At 27.3% G+C, this 23339-nt stretch overlaps 1 protein-coding gene and 1 long non-coding RNA gene across 5 annotated transcripts in view; both read left to right on the top strand.

Moving 5' to 3' along the window:
• The window catches only part of LOC122509863 (rap1 GTPase-activating protein 1), a 412641-nt gene that overhangs the window by 278043 nt on the left and 111259 nt on the right, over positions 1 to 23339 (top strand). Inside the window, exon 1 of one of the 4 annotated variants that reach the window (XM_043624157.1) lies at positions 19658 to 19755. The exons of the other annotated variants lie outside the window; for them this stretch is intronic. The gene's annotated coding sequence lies outside the window, so the exon portion shown is untranslated. Of the gene's footprint in view, positions 1 to 19657; positions 19756 to 23339 lie in introns of those variants that run through there. 4 annotated transcript variants of the gene reach the window in all.
• On the top strand, positions 2274 to 2906 carry LOC122509864. Its single transcript, XR_006302387.1, has 2 exons — positions 2274 to 2464; positions 2622 to 2906. It is a non-coding gene; the product is annotated as an uncharacterized LOC122509864 (long non-coding RNA).

Here is a 23339-nt window from a genome sequence, read left to right as displayed (position 1 = left end):
CAAAAGTTAAGTTTCCCCCAAAAGTATAGTATACTATACCTCAGAAGTATAATACAATTTATTCCAAAAGTATAGTAAAACTTATTCCCCGAAATTGTAGTAAAATATACCCCAGAAATAAAGTAAAATTTACCCCAAAGGTATAGTAAAACTTATCACCCGACAGTATAGTACTATATACCCCAGAATTATTGTAAAATTTACCCCAAAGGTATAGTAAAACCTATCACCCGAAAGTATAGTACTATATACCCCAGAATTATTGTAAAATTTACCCCAAAGGTATAGAAAATTATATCGCAAAGGTATATATAGTATATAGTACCATAAATAATAATAATAATAATAATAATAATAATAATAATAATAATAATAATAATAATAAATGAAAAAATTCTTTGATCAAGAAATAAAGTGAAAATAAAATGATATGAATTTTTTGTCCTCTCGCTGTTAATAGAAAAATGGTAAAAATCTCTTAAAGATACTTATGGTGGAATCACTCATATTTTATAAACACATTCAAAGTCCTTGAAGGGGGATGTGAGAGAAGTTATATAAAATAGCGGGATTCTAAAAACGATCGAATACTGCGGGATGAAAAGGAGCTTTGATGCTGGTCACATATAATAGACTGAGAAAACGTCATCTCTTTGGCTCACAGATATTAACCTTTTGTCGGAATGTGCTAGTCTCTTACTGTATTTTAAAAAAAATATCTTCACCGCACTCTTTTTCTTAACTCTGTGAAATTTCTTCTAACTCTGCTGACAATTTTCAAATTAATTCTAAAAATAAAAATGATAAAAGCAATTATTTATAGTAATAATACAACTCGTCTGACATATTTCTTAAATAAGCAATTAATAATGATAATTATCATTATTATTATTATTATTATTATTATTATTATTATTATTATTATTATTATTATTATTATTATTATTATTATTATTATTATTATTATTATTATTATTATTATTATTATTAAATTTTTGATATTCAATTTATTGGCATTAGGATCCGTGAAAAAAAGAACAACAATATATTTCTTCTTTCAAACGTTTCGGCGACAAATATGCGCCTTCTTCAGTGATTTATTAGTCTGTAATTGAGAAAGGAAAGAATTGTTTACAACCGTAGAATACTTTTTTTGGTTTATACATATGAGATTTTTAACATGGAATATATAATTTTTGAAGATAACAAATTGTCTCTTATTTTATTATAATATTTTGGAGTCTTGTAATATTTTAACGTTTATGATAATAATCTTATTATAATAATTATAACATATATTTATTTAATGAATATAAAATATAAAATTAAACATTGAACATTAAAATTTTATTAAAATAAAATTGAAACCAATAAAGGAATAAACTTTTCAATAAAATTGAAAATGATTAAAGTTATTTGAAACAATTAATATAAAATATCATAAATATGATATATATATAATAATATGATATATATTTATGATATTTTATATTAATTGTTTCAAATAACTTTAATCATTTTCAATTTTATTGAAAAGTTTATTCCTTTATTGGTTTCAATTTTATTTTAATAAAATTTTAATGTTCAATGTTTAATTTTATATTTTATATTCATTAAATAAATATATGTTATAATTATTATAATAAGATTATTATCATAAACGTTAAAATATTACAATAGACTCCAAAATATTATAATAAAATAAGAGACAATTTGTTATCTTCAAAAATTATATATTCCATGTTAAAAATCTCATATGTATAAACCAAAAAAAGTATTCTACGGTTGTAAACAATTCTTTCCTTTCTCAATTACAGACTAATAAATCACTGAAGAAGGCGCATATTTGTCGCCGAAACGTTTGAAAGAAGAAATATATTGTTGTTCTTTTTTTCACGGATCCTAATGCCAATAAATTGAATATCAAAAATTTAATACTAAGGATCAATTTAAATATTAAATATGTCATTATTATTATTATTATTATAAAAAAATTATTATAATAATAAAAAATAATAATATTAATGTACCTCGGGGATATAGTAAAATTTACCGCAGAAGTAAAACTTAACCCCAAAAGTATAGTAAAATTTTCTGTAAAAGTACAGTGAAACTTAGCCTCGAAAATGTTTAGGAAAGTGTACCCCAGGAGTGCCGCAGTAACATTTACCCCAAAACTATATTAAAACTTACCCCTTCAAAAGTATATTAAATCCACGAAGTAGTATAAGGAGACTTAACGCCCATGTAAAGTTCAAAAAAACATGGCCCCAAAACAAGGCGAAGCCTATCTCAAGTTTTCCGGTGTTCGACTGTTCCGCGCGACCTCCTCGGGAAAATTTACAACTAAATAGTGACGTCTGCTTTTAAAGCACTGTGAAGTGTTTACATTTGAATGACATAAATAATAATTTAAATAATTACTTATTATTTAATTATGGGAGCAAAATAAGACTATTTGACAGTACGTATGAAAGCTTACTTTCTTTACAAATAATATTCAGCATTATTTTTTAAAGAGATCATGTTTTTTTGACTGTATTTACGTTTATTGTTTTAGGTTATATTTATGTAATTGATTTTCACAGACACGGAAATACATAAATAATTTTTGTTTTTAGATATTATTAATTATTAAAAAGAAAAACAAAGAATCATGGAATATTCGATGGAAAAACTTACATTTGAAGAGTGTAAGATCAAATTTAATAAATCACAATTACCTTCTGATAAGTGGTATCATATGACAAGAAACAAAGAATTTATTTCGTTTATAAAATTGGAATAAATAAAGTCAATCTTTGACATTTCTAACGGGCGCTCTTTAATTTGAAATTGGTAGCAGGCGAACCACATATACCACTTAGTTGTAAATTTTCCCGAGGAGGTCGCGCTGAACAGTCGGACACCGGAAAACTTGAGATAGGCTTCGCCTTGTTTTGGGGCCATGTTTTTCAGCCCGTCAAGTCTCCTTATACTACTTCGTGATTAAATCTTATACTCTTTAACCCTTGGGCGGGCTTGCTGTTTGTTAAATTAAAAATTTTAATAGTTATTTTTATACTTTAATGCATTAAAATTCAAAATATAATAAAAAGAAAACCAAATAATACAAAGATCTACGTTTTTTAATGTGTCTATATTTTACAGGGTTCCATGGACCCCGCTTGTTTGCTTACGTAATTTATTAAGCTTGCCCGCTCAAGGGTAAAAGTATAGAAGAAAATTTACTCCAAATTATATTAAAGTATATCCTAGAAGTATATTAGTAAAATTTATCCCAAAAATATTAGTATATATAACTTACCCCTAAAATTAAAGTAAAATAATATTTTAATTTAATTTTACTCTGAGAGTAAATTTTACTATATTTCTAGGGTATATTTTACTAGACTTTCGGGGGATAAGTTTTACTTTATACTTTTAAAGTAAATTTTACTATATTTCTGGAGTTTATATTATATAGTTTTACTTGAAGGTTAAATTGACACAAGTTTTACTACACTTTGGGTAAATATTTTACTGTATTTCCAGAGTAGGGGAGAGTTTATTATATTTTTGGGGTAAACTTTACTTCTGGAGTTTATTTTACTATGCGTTTGGGGTAATCTTTACTTTCGGGATTTATTTTACTACACTTATGAGATAGGGGTAAGTTTTATTATACTTTTACGGTAAATTTTACAATGGTTTACGTGTAAATTTTACTCTACTTATGAGGTATATTTTTCTATTCCTTAAGGGGTGAGTATTTTATATGTTTGAGATAAAATTATTTTACAATATTTTTAAGGTAAATTTTAGTATAGTTCCGGGGTATATTTTACTATAATTTGGAAGGGGCTAAGTTTTGTTATTCCTTATTAGGGGTAAATTTTTCTATATTTCAGGGGTACATTTTACTATATTTTTGGGGTAATCAAACAGCAAACAAATTTTGCCCCTTCAGATGTAAATTTCAGTAAAATGAATACTAAATTTTACTTTTAAAATAGTAAAAATTGCTGTAAGAATAAACAAAAAGTTCAACAGTAAAAAATAAATTATATTTTTTTTCATAAAAAATTTTTCTTTTGTTTCATAAAACAAAATTAGTAAAGAAAAGAAAAAAAGAAGAAAAATATATAAAAACGGTGGATTGAAACATTATACGACAAGGTCAAATATATATATATATATATATATACACTGAAAAAAAAGTGCTGTTGAATCAAATAGCTCCATGCTATTGAATTTCCCGTCATTGATTTAATGACACATTTTTTAATCGAAAAGTATATTGCTTAAAACGAAAAAATGAAACTGTTTAAATTAAAAGTACGGTACTGTAGAATTAATGATATTGTGCAAATTGTTTCTATAGTTCATCTATATATAGAAACAGAATAATTTATTGCTTCTTTGACATTATTCATTTAAAGCATCTAATAGATAAATTTGAAGAAAATGCATGTAAATTTAAATCAAATGAAAAATTGTTTGCTCCAAAGAAGCGCGCTCTGAAAACGAAAGCATATGCTTTCGTTTCAATGAGTGGTGCTATTGCGGACTGCCTATAGCATATGCTATAAAAATAAGAACACTATGTATTTGAGACATTGACAGGTACTAAATTTATTGAAATACTAACCCACATATATTTTTATGTTTATTAAATCTGTCGTTTTTGAGATTCCAATATAAAAAAGTATTATTTAAATTCTTTTAATTAATTAATGACTAGTTAAATATAAATTCCCTATATAAATTTCCTTATATACGCGAAAAATCTCGAGCACGGTATTTAACCACAAAGTAAGTGCCCAACGTTGAGAAGCGGATGTATTACATTGCAGCGCGGCGGTTCTCGTCTATCACGGAAGTTAAGCGTCGTTGGTCGCGGTTACTAAATGGATGGGTGACTGCTTGGGAATAGCCGTATTTTTCTGACTAAAAAAGATAAGTGTGTTTGAATGTGTATGTGTGTGTGTTTAGCCGTTAGAAAAAATGAAAAAAATAATAAAAATGTGTATGTTTGTGTGTAAAATTGAAAAAAAGATGTGTATAAGAAGTGTTGTGTTAAAGGTGTGAGAATTAATTATAGTATATAAAAAACATGTGAACAAAAATTTCCTTTTTTCAATTTATCGTTGGAATATATTTAACCACATAAAAGAATTGAATTAACAGTATGGTGTTATTCAATCGATAGCAACAACTAAAAAAATTAAAAGTACAAAGTTTTGAACCATAAAAATGATGCTTTTAAATTTAAAAGTTATAGCCATTGACTCAAAAGCATATACTGTTAAATTGAAAAATTTTGTTTATTGATTCAAAAGGAATACCTTCGAATTAACATAGTATACTGTCAATTTGAGAAATATGCTTTTCTTTCAAAGAAAGTGATACTATCGAATCATTAGAATCGGTGCTTTCAAAACAACAGCATATACGTTAGGCAGCCCGTTATGACACTATTCAATGAATCAAACCCATATGTCATTGATTCAACAGCATTTTTTTCTCCGTGTATATATTATATTCACAAGTGGTCGATGCGAATTATCCCTGTCAGCATCTTTTTGCATTAAGGGAGGTACACAGAGTGTATTAAAATATTCATAAACAGTGTATATGAGGAAAAGGTAGGTGTGGGGAAGTTTTGAAAGTAAACTCGCGAAGAATTAGCATAACAACGATGCTGAAAAGTAGCTTTGTTGCTACTCTGGAATCTTGCTTTATGGTCGAAAGGAACGCCGGAATAGAGTCAAGGCAACCTACCGGCTGAAATCGGGCAAAATCTCTTAACGAAGCTTGTGATTAATTTACCCCTTTTTCCTCGTCCCTCTTTATACACGCACACACATACGCATTCAAAATCCAGTCATCTACTCTCGCTATGTGCGTGTCCATTCACTTGGAACGGAAATTTTTATCAGATACCAAAACAATTCATTTTTTACTCGATATTTTCTCTCTCTCTCTCTCTCTCTCTCTCTCTGCTTTATAATTCATAATAATAGACAAACAAAAGTTATCTTTCTTGTTTATGGTAATAATTTGCAAAATTTTGTTTGTTTGTTTTTCACTAATTTTAAGCATTTTACGAATTTTATTTCTTTTTTAAAGAACAGGGTTGTTACGCAGTTCAGGAAAATTATAGTAAAAAGGAAAAACCTTTTATAATTTGACATTCTGATTCGATTTTGACTTTGAGTTTTTTGACTTTTGATTCGATTTTGATTGTGATATTAACTTTTCGACTTTAACTTCGACATTCGATTGGATTTTAACTTTATTTTTTTGATTTCTTATTGACTTTTTTTTTATTCAATTTGACTTTTATTTGATTGTAACTTTGACTTAAGATTTGATATTGACTTTGACATTATGACTTTTTGACTACTATAACTTTGACTTTAGATTTGATTTTTACTTTTTGACTTTAAATTTGATTTCTACTTTGATTTTGACTTTCACTTTGACTTAAATTATTTTGAAAGTCGAAGATCAAAGCCAAAGTTAAGGTCAAAATTGAAGTCAAAATGTCAATGTCAAAATAAAAAATTGAAACTAAAGTCAAAAAGTCAATATCAAAGTAGAAATCAAATCCTAAAGCTTATGTGAAAATCGAATCGAATGTCAAAGTTAAAATTAAATTCTAAGTGAAAGTAAAATTGAGAGTCAAAAACAAAATTATAGTTTAAAAGTCAATGTCAAAGTCAAAATCGAATCGAAAATCAAAGTTAAATTCAAAAAATGAATGTCAAATTAAAATTAGAATCGAAAGTCAAAGTCAAATAAAAAAAAGTCACCCCTAATGCAAAAAATTGCAGAACCGTAAAATGTATAAAAATCTTTTTTTTCAATTTATAAAAAAATGCGAATTTCTCTAAATATGTAATAAATGGAAACAATTATTTTGATTCAATCTCAAATGTTAAATTGGAAATAAATTTATTCCTTTTAATTTATTTCTAACTGTAATCAGAGTTTCGTATTTCAAAACTGTCGTTTAAGACAAAATCGTAAAGTGTTCAAATGCCATATAAGAGAATGTATTTTTGAAGTGTAATTAAACTAAACAAAAGTTATTTCACTCTTGTTCAGTATAAAACGATTGTTAAATTAAACTTGTAAAGGAATTTTTCAAACAGAAAAAATAGCTTCTCTTCAGAATTATATAACTCATTAATAACAATAATATAATAATTTTCTTGTAGCTACAATTTTTCCGTTCGAATAAACTACGGAATAAATTTGTTTACATTAAAAAAACAAAGAAATAGAATAAACAGAATAATTTTGGTTACATTAAAGAACAAAGTTGCTCTCCAAAATAAGAAGAAAACAAATTTATAGAAAAAAATTAACAAAAAAGGTTTTTAAACTATAACTTTAATTGAAATCGAATATAAGAAATTTGAATTTTTCACATTTTGCCTCAACAGATGTGTTAGAAGAAACTTTAGGGATCATTTATTTATTTAACCCCCTAGTAGCAATTTCTTTAATTACCCGAAAACATCTACACTTAAGAGGCTATTATGTCTTTCAGCAAAAGATTCTAATTGTCAAAGGAAAAAAAGAAGATGAAGAAGGAGAAGAAAAAAACAATTTCCGGTGATTAAGGAAAGGGGAGTTGAGAAAAGGGCTGTGAATTTCATCTTAGCAGATGACACTCTGTGACGGGAGGATTTATTTTCTTCAACTAACGTTTTGACCTATAGATCCTGTATTATGAAATAGAAAATATGTTACCACGTGCTTTTACCATTCCCGACTTCATACACATAGAGATTTCTCACTTATCGTTCTACTTAGTTTCTCTCATTTGTTGGCAAAAAGAATTCTTCTTTACTTTTGTCCGAGAAAGAAGATTTCATTCTACTTTATCACTCTGTAGGTACATCACATTTACTGCCAGTCGATAATATTCCTGAGTATTATCACCATCGGTAAATGGTCGTCTATCGATATAGAAGGAACTTTAGAGCAGTTCTGAGGTTAGACATCAGAGCGCGCATCATTGCGAATCGATTTCAAATTTAAATTTCGTCCTAAGAATAAATCTTAAACTCCTGTCTATTGACAGAAGAAGTTTAAGATTTTGCAAAATATTACAAAATTTATTGTTAGTTTTTTTTATAATTTATTTACTTATTAACGGGAAAAAATTTAATTTGGATTATATGCACCTATTTAATTTACTTAAAGTAAATTAATTGGGTGTTAATAACTGAGGGCCAGTTTCAGTTTTATGAAGCTGGCACCCATAGTGGCACCCAGTTATTAGCACTCATTATAATTTTGAAAATTAACTTTAAAGTAAAATACTTTTTTTATTTAAAAACAACATAAAATTAAAAAAATTTACTGGGTGATTGTTGACACCCAGTTAATTGTTCAAAATTTTACGTTGATTTTAAACAAGAAAAAATATTTAACATTAAAATTTTATTTTTATAATTAAATGGGTGCTAAACACTGGGTGCCAGTATTGGTGACAGGTTTACAATGGTAAACCTGGCACTCATACTAGCATTCAGTTATTAGTACCTATTTAATTTTGAAAATTAAATTTTAAAGTTAAAAACTTATTTAGGTTTAAAACCAACATAAAATTTAAAAAAAATACTGGGTGCTATTTTTAGCTTCATGAAGCTAAAACTGGCACTTAGTTCTGAGCACCCATTTAATTTTAATTAAAGCTAAAACTAGCACCTACTTATAAGGGCCCAGTAAATTTTTAAAAATTTTATACTGGTTTTAAAAAAAGTTTTTTAACTTAAAAATTTAATTTACTAGTAAAAGAGTACCAGCTTCATAAAGTTGAAACTGGTACCCAGTTGTTAGCACCCATTTAATTTTAAACTTTCAATTTTTAAATTAAGTGTTTTTTTAGTTTAAAGCCATGAACACAGAGTTTTGAAAAAACAACTGGGTGTTATATTCTTTTAAATTAAAATCTAAATTATTTTATTTTATAACAAAATTTGAAAAATCAAGTTCCTAAAAATGTTTTTCGAATTTTGATAAAATAGTTTATTGTAATTGATGATTTGGATAAAATGGTTGATTCTAATTAATAATTTGGATAAAATGGTTGATTGTAATTGATAATTTGGATAAAATAATTGTTTGTAATTGATAATTTGGGTAAAATTGTTTATTGTAATTGATAATTTGCGGATAAAATGGGCGGATCTTCGTGGGTATTTGATGTTAAGTAGAGTCTACATTGGATGAACGCGAACGTTGCCGTGCTGACGTCACCCATTTGAATAGCGTGGGTGACGTCAGACGTTCGCGTACACGTTCACGTTCGCGTACCATGGAATGTAGACTCTACTATAAGGAGTTGAAAGCAACTGGAACGTACCGCGTTACAGACTATATCTGAGACGATGAATTCACTGATGCACTTAGACCGGAAATCCCGGTGTAGCCACTCTAGCGTCATGCCATGGTTTCGCTTTGTTTAAGCAGTCGACAATAATATTTAAATTCAAATCTTGTGCGACCACCATAAAGATCTCAGATTCAGTTCATGAGAATTCGTTTCAAAAATGATGAACGGGGAAATTTTTATTTCCAATTAATTTTTTTCTACACGAACAGAAGTTTTCCACTACAGGAGTAAATTTTATCTATGTTAGGTGTTAATTTTAACACATCCGAAGTAAATTCTATTATGTTAGATGTAAATTTTACCATGTCCGAAGTAAATTTTTTTAAGTGTAAATTTACACCAAATTGTATTTGGTGTCAATTTTACCACTTCAGGAATTAAAGTAGGTGTAAATTTCGCTACTTTATAGGTGTGAATTCAATCACTTCGCAGGAGTAAATTTAAAGATTAAGTAAATTGGAGTAAATTTTATTATTTCTGGAGTGATTAAATATAGAATACATTCTATATAGGGAAGCAGAAAACAAGTATCAAAATTTACTTTCGACTTAATAAAAATTTTTTGTCTCTAATACCTCTAGAATTAAGAAAACCATCGAGTTGTTGCACACTAGCATTTCATCTTGCACAATCCAATTGAATAACAATAAAAGTACAAAGGTCCCGGACCTTTGGAGTCTTGAGAAATCGTGTCTACCTCTCTCAATGTCGTATTTAGTTTCCCTTTTCCTTTTTTTCTTAGTAAAAAAATACTTTAAAATAATAAAAATATCAAAATAGTACAAATATTTTCGAGAAAATAATTAATAGTAAAAATATTTCGGCTTGCAGGTTGTTTGAAGTTGTTCCATATTATTATCAATTTTTCAAGGTGGGTGTATACAAAATTTATCTCGAGAGATAATAAATAATTTTACAATATAAATAAACAAAAATTATAAATGAACTATGTAAATAAAATATAAATATAAAATAATGTCACTTATAAAATATGCATGATATATAGTAAACAAAAATTTAAAGTGAAAATGTAATTTCAGCGTTGAAATTACATATTAGTCCTAATATACATGAGCGAAATTTGAAATTTACGTTCATATTTAAATTAAATTCTCACTATTGTACCTTGTGAAGGTGTATATATATATATATATATATATATATATATATATATATATGCATAAATTCTCGTAATGTTCACACGACGATGATCACGACGACGTATCGATTTAACGTGACTCTACTTACTGATCTCATCACATCTCCCATTGGATTTAATTTCTATGATCGAGTTACTAGAGTACCAGGTCAAATAAAATTGATCGCTATAAACTTTGACAGGTGATCTATATATTGTCATTAAAGTCAAATTAAAAACAAATTCATCCAATTATCTTTACTTTTCCTGCGCAGATTTTTATGTATACATTAGCATATTTTACATATATGCGCAAATGTAAACAGATATTTTTTTCTAGGTCCAATTTCGCTTAATAATAATTTACAATATTAGAGTAAAAGGAAAATTATTTTGAATTTTTTATTAAAACGAAAAACAATTGTTTTTAGGACTTTACTCTTAATTTTCTTAAAATTATGACGTGGTTGTCAATTTTGGAAGCTGGGATTGTGTTTAGAGAACAAAAATACATAAAAAAACCACTACTATATCAAAAATAACACAGGAAATGAAAAGTGTTGTTTTAACCTGAATTCGGGTGAAAATAACACGCAACAAATTTTACCCTACGAGGGTAAAATTTGTTGCGTGTTATTTTCACCCGAATTCAGGTTAAAACAACACTTTTCATTTCCTGTGAAGGAAAAAAAAATTTTGGGTCTCTACCCCCACTTTTCTGAAAATCCTGACATGGGGACAATTTTTGTACCCAGGATCGTGTTCAGCGTGCAAAAATGTATTAAAAACCACTCCGAAATAAAAAATAACGAAAAAATCTTTTTTTTGTCCTTACCCCCACTTTTTTCAAAATACCCTATTTTTTGGTCTTGCGCTTATGGACTTCAAAATTCACGTTTTGAGGTTTAAATTGAAACCTCATGGAAGTCTCTAGCACGTCAGAATCAAAATAAAGAATTCAAAACATGACTTTTTTAGTTTTGGCTCTACCCCCACTTTTCTCAAAAAAGTTGACGTGCTTGTCAATTTTGAAATTCGGGATCAAAAAATTATTTTTTCCCTTTAACTCGGCGTGAGAAACTTATATGAGGTTTTAAAAAGAAAGTTTGAAAGACATGTACCTTAAGACTCATATGCACAAGATAAAAAATAGAGGTTTTTGAAAAAAGTAGGGATAAAAACCCAAAAAAAAATTATTTTGTATTATTTTTTTTATTGGAAATATTTTCAGTGTATTTTTACCCGCTGAACATGATTCAGGGTACAAAAATTGTCTAAAATATTAATTAGCTGCATATATTTCAAATCAGAATACTTAGATAGATTAATTATCACGTGTAGAAATTTATCGTGGAAGAATATGAGAAACTGCCTAGTTGCGCTAGATTCTGTCTATGAACTTGAATGGAAATCTGGGCAGAAGCGAACTAGGAATGTGACGCTAGAAACATCTAGATTATATACAGGCCGGCTGTCTAGTCTCTTCCTAATAAAATAGAACGTTCCTGGACAAATCCACGATATTAAAATATACTGTTTCTATAAAGGTTGAATATTTATACACGTTAATAATAATGAAAATATATATGTATATTCAAAAAATCTTTATTATTACAAATAAAATACAAAATTGTTTCTTACATATATCACAATTTTTCATTCCAGTTAGATTATTATATTTCACATGTTCTTGTTGTCTAGTTGATCATCAAAATTTTCAGAGTTGATATCTGGATCTAATGTATCAAAAATAACTTTTTCCTCATCTTTTTATGACCCTTCTAATCTTTGGAATTCGTTAATACTATTCCTAGAGTTCAATAAAAAAATTCATGAATTTTCTTTACAAATGACACTGATTTACAAACTTTTCTTTAACATTTTCTGCACCACACACGCTGACGCACGCACAGCTATCGTGATCAGCTGATTCATTGCTGCCAACAACCGCATGCACAGTAACACTGTAGTCTGCTACTACCACTCCTACCAACTAATAATATAGTTCAAAAATATTCAGGTTTGTAAGAAAATTTCAAAACTAATAAAATTAATAAAAGCTTAGATTCTTTTTCGAATCTAAAAACAGGTAATCCATATAAACAATTAAAATTTCTTTACTATTCCCTCAAAGTCTTGATCTCAATGAGAAAAAATATCACTTTTATAACATTTTTATTACCTATAATCTGTCTCTAAATTAAAGAATAAATTATTCAAATTTAGTTCTAAAACCTTTACATTAAATGCAACTATTATTATTTTAACAATTTAATTTTTTTTATTTTAAATAAAATTCAAACAATGTTAATTTTAATTTATTACAATTTACAGAAAATTAGTTAGACCGGGAATCGACAAGAAAATGTGTAACAAAGATTTATATTTCTTAAAAGTTCGTTTCAAAATAAAAAGAATCTGTAGTACATTATATGCAATAAAGGTAGAAGATTTGGTCTGCTAGCTAGTTGCTATAACGAATTTAGTGACGCCTACTAGACGGACTTGTTCTATTTCTTATATCGTTATATCGGTAACCTAGACAGTATCACGATAAATACTAGACAGTCTTCATATCGAGAGAAATAAAGGGAAAACTGTTTAAAAACTGTACATTAACTTATTACGGGACCAGGACAGGTATTTGAGAATAAAATTCCACGACAAAAACTGTCTAGCTGTAGGCTAAGGCCGTGTCCACAACAGAAGTTTAAGTGAACAACAACGCGCAAGTTGCATGCAACTGTGCGCGCAATTGCCAACCACTGAAAGTAAAATGATTGTTTTATTGCAATGTCGGCGGCGATACAGAAAAAAAAGTAAATTTTAAAATTTTTTCTTATGAATTATCTAAAACAATATTCTTTTTTCATTTTAATATAATATAAATTCAGAAAACTGACAAAAATTCCACTCCATATTTTATTTTCCTGACTTTTTCCTAATTTTCATCAAAAATATTTACTATTTTCTTATCCTGCTTATAAATTGAATTCCTGCAACTAATTTTATATTCATAAAAATAATTTAAACTTTGCGAAGAATTTTATAAAAAATTTTAAATAACTGATTTTTTCGACTAATTTTATGCAAATGTTAATTTAAATAATTAAATTCATGAGAATTTCATGAATTACATTCATGAGAAATTTTTATTATTTATTAAAATAATTTAATTTTTACAAAGATTTTGACAAAAAAATGTTTAAATAATTGAATTCAGTTTTAAAATTTTATGAGAATAGTAGATATTGAAAATCATTGAATTGCAAAAAATTTTCAAAAATAATTAAATTTTACAAAGAATTCAATTAAAATTTTTGACAATAATTAAATTCTTGCAAACGATTTTATTGAAATTTTTTTAAATTATTGAATCTCCAAGAAGAAATTTATTACTTTTAAAACTAATTGAATTCTTGCGATGAATTTTATGATTTAAAGTAGTATTAATTCTAAAAAAATAGAAATAATACAGGGTTGCCACAAAAAATTAATTTTGTTTTTCCCTGACTTTTCCCTGATTTACAGACAAAATTTGAACTTTTTCCCTGACCATAAAGAATATTCTGATTCACTCTAAAAATTATTAGTTACTCAAAAAAAACATTCTACTACTATCGGCTCAAAAAGTATAGGCCCCTGTGTTTGAAAGCTCATAACTCAGGTAAAAAAATTCACACATTCATCGGACAACTTAGATTTAGAAGAGACACTATTTCTAGGTTAGTATACGGAAATGCAAGAAATAAAAAATTTTTTTGCGTTATTTACGGATTTTCGAGAGTGAAAAATACATGGTTTTTTGAAGCATTTTGACAGGGGCCTTTGAAAGCTTGTAGCTTATTCAATAAGTATCGCATTGTTATGCTGAATTTTTTCTATGAAGTTTAAACCCTACTAAAACAATATATATAAACATTTTTGAATTATTGCATTAACTTTTTGTTATTATTTGAAACAAAGATAAAAAGTCATCGCCTTTGCAAATAATAATACAGATTTGAGACAAACTGTAAATTACGTACAATATGGTATTGAAAATAATGCAATAAAAATAAATTGTTTAATGAATTATTTAGAAAAAAGTTTTCATTTTTTTGCTTTATTACCTCATTAAAGCAAGGTGCAGGCAGTCTTGCCGATACTTTTAGTGCAGATCACTCGACAAAGGTTTTAAAGTTGTAAATAACTCGCTATAATAGAAAAATCTTTTAAAAAAAAGGTACAGTAGTGGACCGCTTGGGACCGCTGCTATTGAATTTCCTGTCGCTAAAAAAAGGGTTCATGACCGTCTGCACCTTGCTTTAATGGGGTAATAAAGCAAAAAACTAAAAACTTTTTTCTAAATAATTCATTAAAAAAATTTTTTAAACAATTTGTTTTTATTGCATTATTTTCAATACCATATTGTACGTAATTTACAGTTTATCTCAAATCTGTATTATTATTTGCAAAGGCGATGACTTTTTATCTTTGATTCAAATAATAACAAAAAGTTTATGCAATAATTCAAAAATTTTTATATATATATATTGTTTTAGTAGGGTTTAAACTTCATAGAAAAAATTCAGCATAACAATACGATACTTATTGAATAAGCTACAAGCTTTCAAAGTAGGCCCCTGTCAGAATGCTTCAAAAAACCATGTATTTTCACTCTCGAAAATCCGTAAATAACGCAAAAAAATTTTTTATTTCTTGCATTTCCGTATACTAACGTAGAAATAGTGTCTCTTCTAAATCCAAGTTGTCCGATTAACGTGTGAATTTTTTTACCTGAGTAAAAAGCTTTCAAACACAGGGGCCTATACTTTTTGAGCCGATAGTACATTTACTTACGAATTTCTTAAATTGTAAAATTATTCGCAAACATAAATAACTAAATTTTAAAATAAGTATTTAATTATTATTTTTCCATAAGAATTAAAATTCTTCAAAACATTCAAATTCAAAAATTGTTTAAATTAAACAACTTACAAGAATATTATTAGAAAACATGAAGATATCAATTACTTCGAGTCTTCCACTCGGAGTGATTGATATCTTCATGTTTTATAAAAATTTTTAAAAAAATTAAATTATTTACAAAAATTATAATAAAATTCGTTGCAAGAATTCAATTATTTTCATAAATAATATTAAAATTCTTCACATGGTTTCAATTATTTCTAATACAATTTTAAATAAATTTCTCGAAAAATAAAATTATCTTCAAAAATTTTTTGCAACAATTAAATTAGGTACACTTCACGAATATAATGAAATTCTTCGTTGAAATTCAAAATTTTTCAAAATTTACATTTTTAATACAAGTTTTCGAGAGAATATAATTATTTAAATAAAATGTAATAAAATTCGTTGCATAAATTCAATTATTTTTACAAGTAATAGAATTTTTCACATGAATTCAATTATTTAAAAAAAATTGATAAAATTCGTTGTCAGAATTCCATTATTTTCATAAATTATAAAATGTTTCTGAGGATTTCAATTATTTATAATACAATTCAAAGTAAATTCCTATAAAAATGGAATTATTCTCTTAATTTTTTTTGTAAGAATTTAAGTACATTTCACGAATATAATGAAATTCTTCGTTGAAATTCAAATATTTTCACAATCAACTTTTTTAATAAAAGTTCTCAAAAGAATTCAATTATTTAAAAAAATGTAATAAAATTGGATGCATAAATTCAATTATTTTCATAAATAATAAGATTCTTTACATTATTTCAATTATTAAAACAAAAATTCGAAAAAATTCATTGCAAGAATTCAATTACTTTCATAAATTAATAAAATTCTTCACAGAATTTCAATTATTTTTAATACAATTTTAAGTAAATTAAATAAATTTTAAGTAAATAAAATGTCAATATTTTCAAAAATTTTGTTAAAATTCTTTGAAAGAATTCAATTATGTATTTTATCAATTATGTATTTTTAAAAGTTCATGCTATAATGCTTTTAATATTCAATTATTATCTTAAATTTTAACAAATATTCATTTTCAAATAAATTTTTATTGAAAAATTCTACAAGAATTCAATTATTTAAATACAAAAATATATAATTTACTGAATAAATAAATGTTTTTCGAAAGGAAATTATCATAAAGAATTTTATCAACAAATTAAAATTTTTTCGAGAAATTTTAATAAAATTTTCAAGAATAATTAAATTTTTCGAGGAATTCAATTTAAATATTATATTAAAAATATAACTGAAATACAATGATGAATTTAATTATTCATGAAAATAATTGAATTTTTGTGAAAAATGTTATTATTTATGAAAACAATTGAATTATTGCGAAATTTGCTTAGAATTTTATCAAAACTTTTTTTTTAATGATTGAATTCTTTTGAAAAATTTTATTAAAACTGTATAAATATTGAAAATCATTGAGTTGAGAAAAATTATTTGAAAATAGTTGAAAATTAGCAAAGAATTTTATTAAAATTTTTGAAGATAATTGAAATTTGGAGAAGAATTTTATTATTTTTAAAGATAATTGAATTTTTATGAGAATTTTTTTAAATTTTTGAACATAATTGAGGGTTCACGTGCAATAAGGCGATACGCATGGAAGTGAAAGTCCCCGCGTATAGCGATTCTGCGGCTGCGCGAGAGGACAACGAATAGCCTGCGCGTCCCCTTATTGCACGTGAACCCTCAATTGAATTTCCGCGAAGAATTTTATTACTTTTGAAAATAATTGAATTTTTGCAATTATTTGTAACTTCTCTAAAATTCAATTTTTTCCAGTTACTTAAATAAAAATCCCTGACTTTTCCCCGATTTCTCTGAGCAATTTTAATTTACCTGACTTTTCCCTGAATTCCCTGATTTCCCTGACCTATGGCAGTTGCTTTTAGTGGCTGAAATTTAAAAAAGTACCCAAATAGTAGCATAACGTAAGAAAAGTAGTAAATATACGACGTATTAGTAGTTCAGTGCGAAGCCTGCAAAATTGTTAAAAATTGGAGGTTATGCGAAAGTAAACAAATTCAAAACAGGCGGAACGAACCAGCATGCAACTTGCGCGTTGTTGTTCACTAAAACTTCTGTTGTGGACACGGCCTAACACTAGGAAGGCCACGACAAATTTCTACACGGGATCTAGTAGTGCGCACAAAAAAAAACTCGAATATGTTGATTTTTCTTTCAATAATGGGTTTTTTTCCTTAGGGGGATCATCTCGTACACCTATGTTTAACCGATTTTAAAATGTCATAGAAAAATATCACCTAGAATATATGTATAATTTTGATCAAATTCAAGTATAGAGAAAATAATAAAATATTATTAATTGCTTTGGTCAAACGATCAATTTAATAAAAACAAACTTCACAAAATAACTGACGTTAAAATATAAATAAAAAAATAAAAACAAATAAGTTCAATTTCAACCGAACGAGCGTTAGCGAGTGAGGTAAACATCGCTATTATAATACAGTGAGTTCTCGCGAGTCGTTCAAACTCGCCAGTCGTTCAACAGCTGATCAGTGACCGATTCACGAGTCGTTCAATTTCTAGCATGCGCGCGCCGGTGCTCAGTGCTGTGTAATTTAAACGGACCAAAGTCATTGAATATTGTGTCTTTCGGGGCGATAAATATGTTTCACACATCCCTGAAATCGCCTTGGAGGCGTGGCTTATGCGTTGAACGACTCGTGAGTTTTATGATCTTGAAAATTTTCGAGAATTGAACGACTCGCGAGAACTCACTGTAGAAGCTAAAAGTCAGCCAAGTTTTTACTAACTTAGTTATTTTTAGACGACTGAATGATTAATAAATAATAATATTCAAATATTTATTATCTATTTTTATTTATTTATAATAATTTATTTATTTTTAAATTTATTTATTTATTTTTATTTATTTTAAAAAGTTATTTTCAACTAAAGCAGATTTTAAATGTATTTGAATGAAATAATCGTTCTTCGGTGTAATTTACAGATGTTCTATTATCGCTGTTAGTGCCATACGGATGTTCTAATGTAACCCATAGGTGCGGCTTTCCAATTAACGTTGAAAAAGGAAAAAAATTTTAAGGTCGTATCTTATCAGGATTTTACTGTATCGCTCTATACAAACAGGTATCTTTCTAAACTTGAAACGCGTGCACTTTAAAAATTGACACCGCACGTCCTTTTCCTGGTTTTTTGTAATTTAGACACCACATCCCTTTTTAGTTGCAAGGGGTTCTCCTTTTTTTGGTATAATAGTACATTCTTCGCGACAAAGAATGTTAAATATCGGATTTTTATATTTTGTAGCATATTTCGGGACAGGAAGTATACCAAGTGAAATACAAAATACAAAGGAGAACGGGATGTCAGTGTTGCGCGCATCTACCAACAACGAAATAAGTCGACCACGAAATGACATCCGTCGGTGCGCGCTTCCTTTCCAACATCTCTCTCTCTCTCTCTCTCTCTCTCTCTCCTTCTCTCTTCTCGTCTTCATTTTAACATTTTTTTACCCTCTTTCTTTTTCCCACCTGTTATTTTTTTTATGTATATTCACTAATTCAGGTTCATAAAAATGAAGACGCAGTGAAAAATGTATTCAAACTTAAAAAGAAAACGAAACAATTACGATTGTTAAAAATTATATTGTAAAAAAATTATCCGCTTATTGTTTCGCGGATTTTCTCCACTTTTTAAAATTTTACGCACATTTTCTCGGAAAGAAAAAAGAGGGAAAGAAAAATTTAAATAGAAAGTAGTACTATTTATCGATTTTTTTTCTATTTTCTAAAAATGAAATATAGAACACAGAGCGCGGCATTTTATATGTCAATTCTCTTCTTCGTTCTTCGTGTTGAATATTTAATTTTTATGAACTTTGAACAAGATGGAAGATAAGAGCGACTAATAATTTGTAAAAATACAATCGATTTTCATAAAAAAAAATTTGTTTTCACTTTATTTTTTTAAGACACGAGGCACACGGTTTTTCAATAAATATATCTTGCGGTCTAAAAGAATATATTTAAACACATTGTAGATAATAAATGCAAAATAATATTATTATTGTCTGGAGTAGAAACTATATATTTCATATTTCAATGTGTTTAAAATACAAAGAGAATACCTTCCTTATATTAGCTTATTTATTATTGCTTATTGTCTTGAAATTTATTTAATTTATCCTTATAGTATTCGTTTAAATTATCATTAAGTTCAACTACTATCGGAATAACTATAGCAGGTATAATTATAACTCATTGTTATGACAACTAAATTATAATATTATCATTAGGTTGGAAATAAAGGAAATATTAAAATTTATTTTCATCTCAATTGTGACGGGAAAAATTGAGACAATCCTTAATTTAATGCTGCCTTCATATCATGGGAGTGGGGGAGGTGAAAGGAGGAATGTAAAGTAACTTTTACTATTTTTTATAAAATAAATCCTGAATTGTCTGGAATTTTTTGAGTATTTCTGTTTTTGTAACTTTTACTAATTCTTTGTAGTAAATTTTCCCACAGAGTTAATTTTACTTCGGGGTAAAATTTTGCTATGGAATTAATTTTACTGCGGGGTAAATTTTACTACTGGGTGAATTCTACTACGAAATATATTTCACTATTAAATAAATTTTACTATGGGATGAATTTTGTTGCCGGGTAAATTTTACTACAGAGTAAATTTTACCAAGAAATACTAAGAAAATACTAAGAATTAAAATTTACTACAGAATTAATTTTCACTAGGGAGTAAATTTTACTATAAAGTTAATTTTAATAAGTTTTTTGCTAAAATTTACTTCCGAGCAAGATAAAATTTACTATATGGAAATTGGTAAAATTTACTGTAAAAATAGTAAAATTGTAATAGTAAAATTTATAGTGGAAATAGTAAAAATTGACTCAAAAGTGTGTAGAAATTTTAAACACTTTAGATTTTAGTTTATGTATACTTTTAATATAATACAATTTATAGTATTTGTCTATAATAATATGCTACTTATAAAATATAAATATCTATACCTTTTGTTTAAAAATATTATTTTTTTGAACATTTATTTCTAATTCAACATTTTTCTTTGAATTTTTCATATATTTATTAAAATTTCTATTGAAAATAAGTTGGAATTTATTTATAAAATAGTTTTATAGTCCAAATTAGGATTCCGATTAATTTAATTTTATAATTTTAAACTGATAATTATGACACTTATAACATTTTTAATATTTCTAACCCTTTAATAAATATATTTCATTGTTATTTTTGATTTTGAACTTCATTTACACTGAGAGACCTTTGGGACTGTAGCGGAACAACGTATGTGACAGCAGCTCCACTATGGTTTTGGTACGCTGCGGTACAATTTTGGGCGCGTGACAGTCCAAAATGTTGGTGAACAGTTCACCGAAGTAGTGGGGATGCCGCCTTTGGTTTGCAGCAAAACAAGTTTTGGACTATCACGCGCCCAAAATTGTATTGCAGCAACCCAAAAGTATAGTCCTGTAGCGTTCCACCAAAATGATTAGTAGCAGCCTATCGAAAGTCTGCTGCCGACCCAAAGGTCTCTCAGTGTAGGCAGTGGCCCACAATTCCCCAACATTTTTAAAAATCATAAAAGTGCACTCTTTGGTAAAACTAAAATTTCTTTTAGGAAAGTGATAATTTTAAGAAACTGACTTCGTTATATGTTAGGTTATCTTCTACTGACACGAAACATTTTTAAATATTTAAAAAAATTTTTTTCTGTAAGATATTGAGCTAAGAAAAAGTGTGGCTCACAATTCCTGAATCTCCCCTAATAGGACAGTCGGTGAGTGCAAAAAGTGCACAATAATACAAACAGCAAAGTCTCTGTGGTTTCTGGTAGTTTAGGGGCTTCATATAGGAGCCCCATAGTTTGCTCTCGATTTCCGGTTGCGAAAAATGGTATAAACAATCGTCAAAGTTTGGAAAACGTAGTTTTTCGATGACTGTTGCTTACGGTTACATTTTAGGGGGAAAAGTTGTTATTCAAAGTTGCAGAGCTTGAAAATACCTTTCAAATGACGGATTATACGTTAAAAAAGGTTAATTAGTTTAGTTGCAAATGAATTTAAACCATTAAAAATAGCACTTTTTTAATTGTTTAATAACTTTGTTAATAATTATGGAATTTGTTGATAACTTACCAGGAATATTCCTCTTGCAAGGCTAAATAAATCCCAAAAAAATTCAACTTGATCGGATAAATAGTTTATGCATAATTCCATTTGTTAACTAAAAACATGTAATTTTTCAACGGAATTTCCCCACTTTTGAACCGGCGAATTTCGTTCTTTTTTCTTGTAAAGTACACTTAAGGAGTGAAACTTTCATTCCAGTTAAATGGAAATTCGATTTTTTTTATTTAAGTCCATAACAATGGACTTCAAAAAAGGGTATGTTTTTTTGTCATAAACAAATGGAATAACTCAGTCAATTTTCACTTTATCAATTTGGTGTAAACGGCATTTAATTTCATTTGTTTTCACAAAACTTTTTCAAAAAAAAAAATCCGACCTTGTTTCAAAGGGGGGAGAGTTGAACATGAGATTTTGTGCTTTTATTTTTCATTTATATTAAGTAAAAGTACTTGAATATTTTTTTCAACCCTTGGACGGCGGAGTGGGGGAACTCGGTACGCGGGAATTTCGCCCGCCACAAACAGAATTCAGCCGTCAAATTCACAAAAATGGTCATAACTTTGTTAATTATTATCCGATTTTAATCATTTCTTTCTTAATTTGCCCTATTTTTTTACGCTGAATCCAAAAATCTTTTATTGACTTTAAAATAATATTTTGTCAAAAAAAAAAAGAATTAAATTATTTATACACAAGCATGTAGCATTGCGTGTAATCGTAGTAGTGAAAATAATTATTTTTTTCTGTTACAAAATGTTATTAATGAATTTTTATTATAGGTATATACAAAGATGAGTCAAAACTGAAAAAGTATTGTAATTAAATTTTTTTACTTATTGTTATTTACACAAAAAATTTGCAATAAACATTATTTTTATCATCCATATACAGTCGGGTCCCCATACTGTTAGATTCCAAACTGTTATGTCCTCAGTAGTGTTATGTTTTTGCATAACCTCCAAATTCAGAAGTGTTAGGTGACGTCTCGTTACGTCACTAATTTTCAGGGCCGTATTCTTAAGACAAAGGAAAAGGGTGCATATACTTCTAGGCCAAACTTGAGGTGTATATATTTACGTTCCTGAAAGGTGCGCAGTAAGCATAATTTGAGCACATAACAGAGCTGAGTCTGGAGAAGTGGGAAATTTCTGAAAATGTAACAGTATGGGGACCCGACTGTATATGATGTAATTATAATCATCCATTATTCACATTAACATTATATATTTAAATATTTTCTTATTTTTAACACACCTTTGTTCACATTAATAAAAAAAAATTATTAACATTTTGTAACAGAAAAAAATAATTATTTTCACTACTATACAACGATTACACGCAATGCTACATGCTTGTGTATAAATAATTTAATTCTTTTTTTTGACAAAATATTATTTTAAAGTCAATAAAATAATATGTATGAAAAAATTTTTGTTGTTGAACTTAATAAACATTAATAAAATATTGTTAAAAAAATTTTTTTTTACTATAAAAAAAATTGCATTTTGAAAAAATATAAACTCATTTTTGGATTCAGCGTAAAAAAATAGGGCAAATTAAGAAAAAAATGATTAAAATCGGATAATAATTAACAAAGTTATGACCATTTTTGTGAATTTGACAGCTGAATTCTGTTTGTGGCGGGCGAAATTCCCGCGT

Source organism: Leptopilina heterotoma, unplaced genomic scaffold (genome assembly GCF_015476425.1).
Source record: "Leptopilina heterotoma isolate Lh14 unplaced genomic scaffold, ASM1547642v1 Lhet_63, whole genome shotgun sequence".
Classification (NCBI taxonomy): Eukaryota; Metazoa; Arthropoda; class Insecta; order Hymenoptera; family Figitidae; genus Leptopilina; species Leptopilina heterotoma.
Note: the sequence above shows the minus strand (reverse complement) of the source record. Positions and strands in the feature narration are given on the sequence as shown.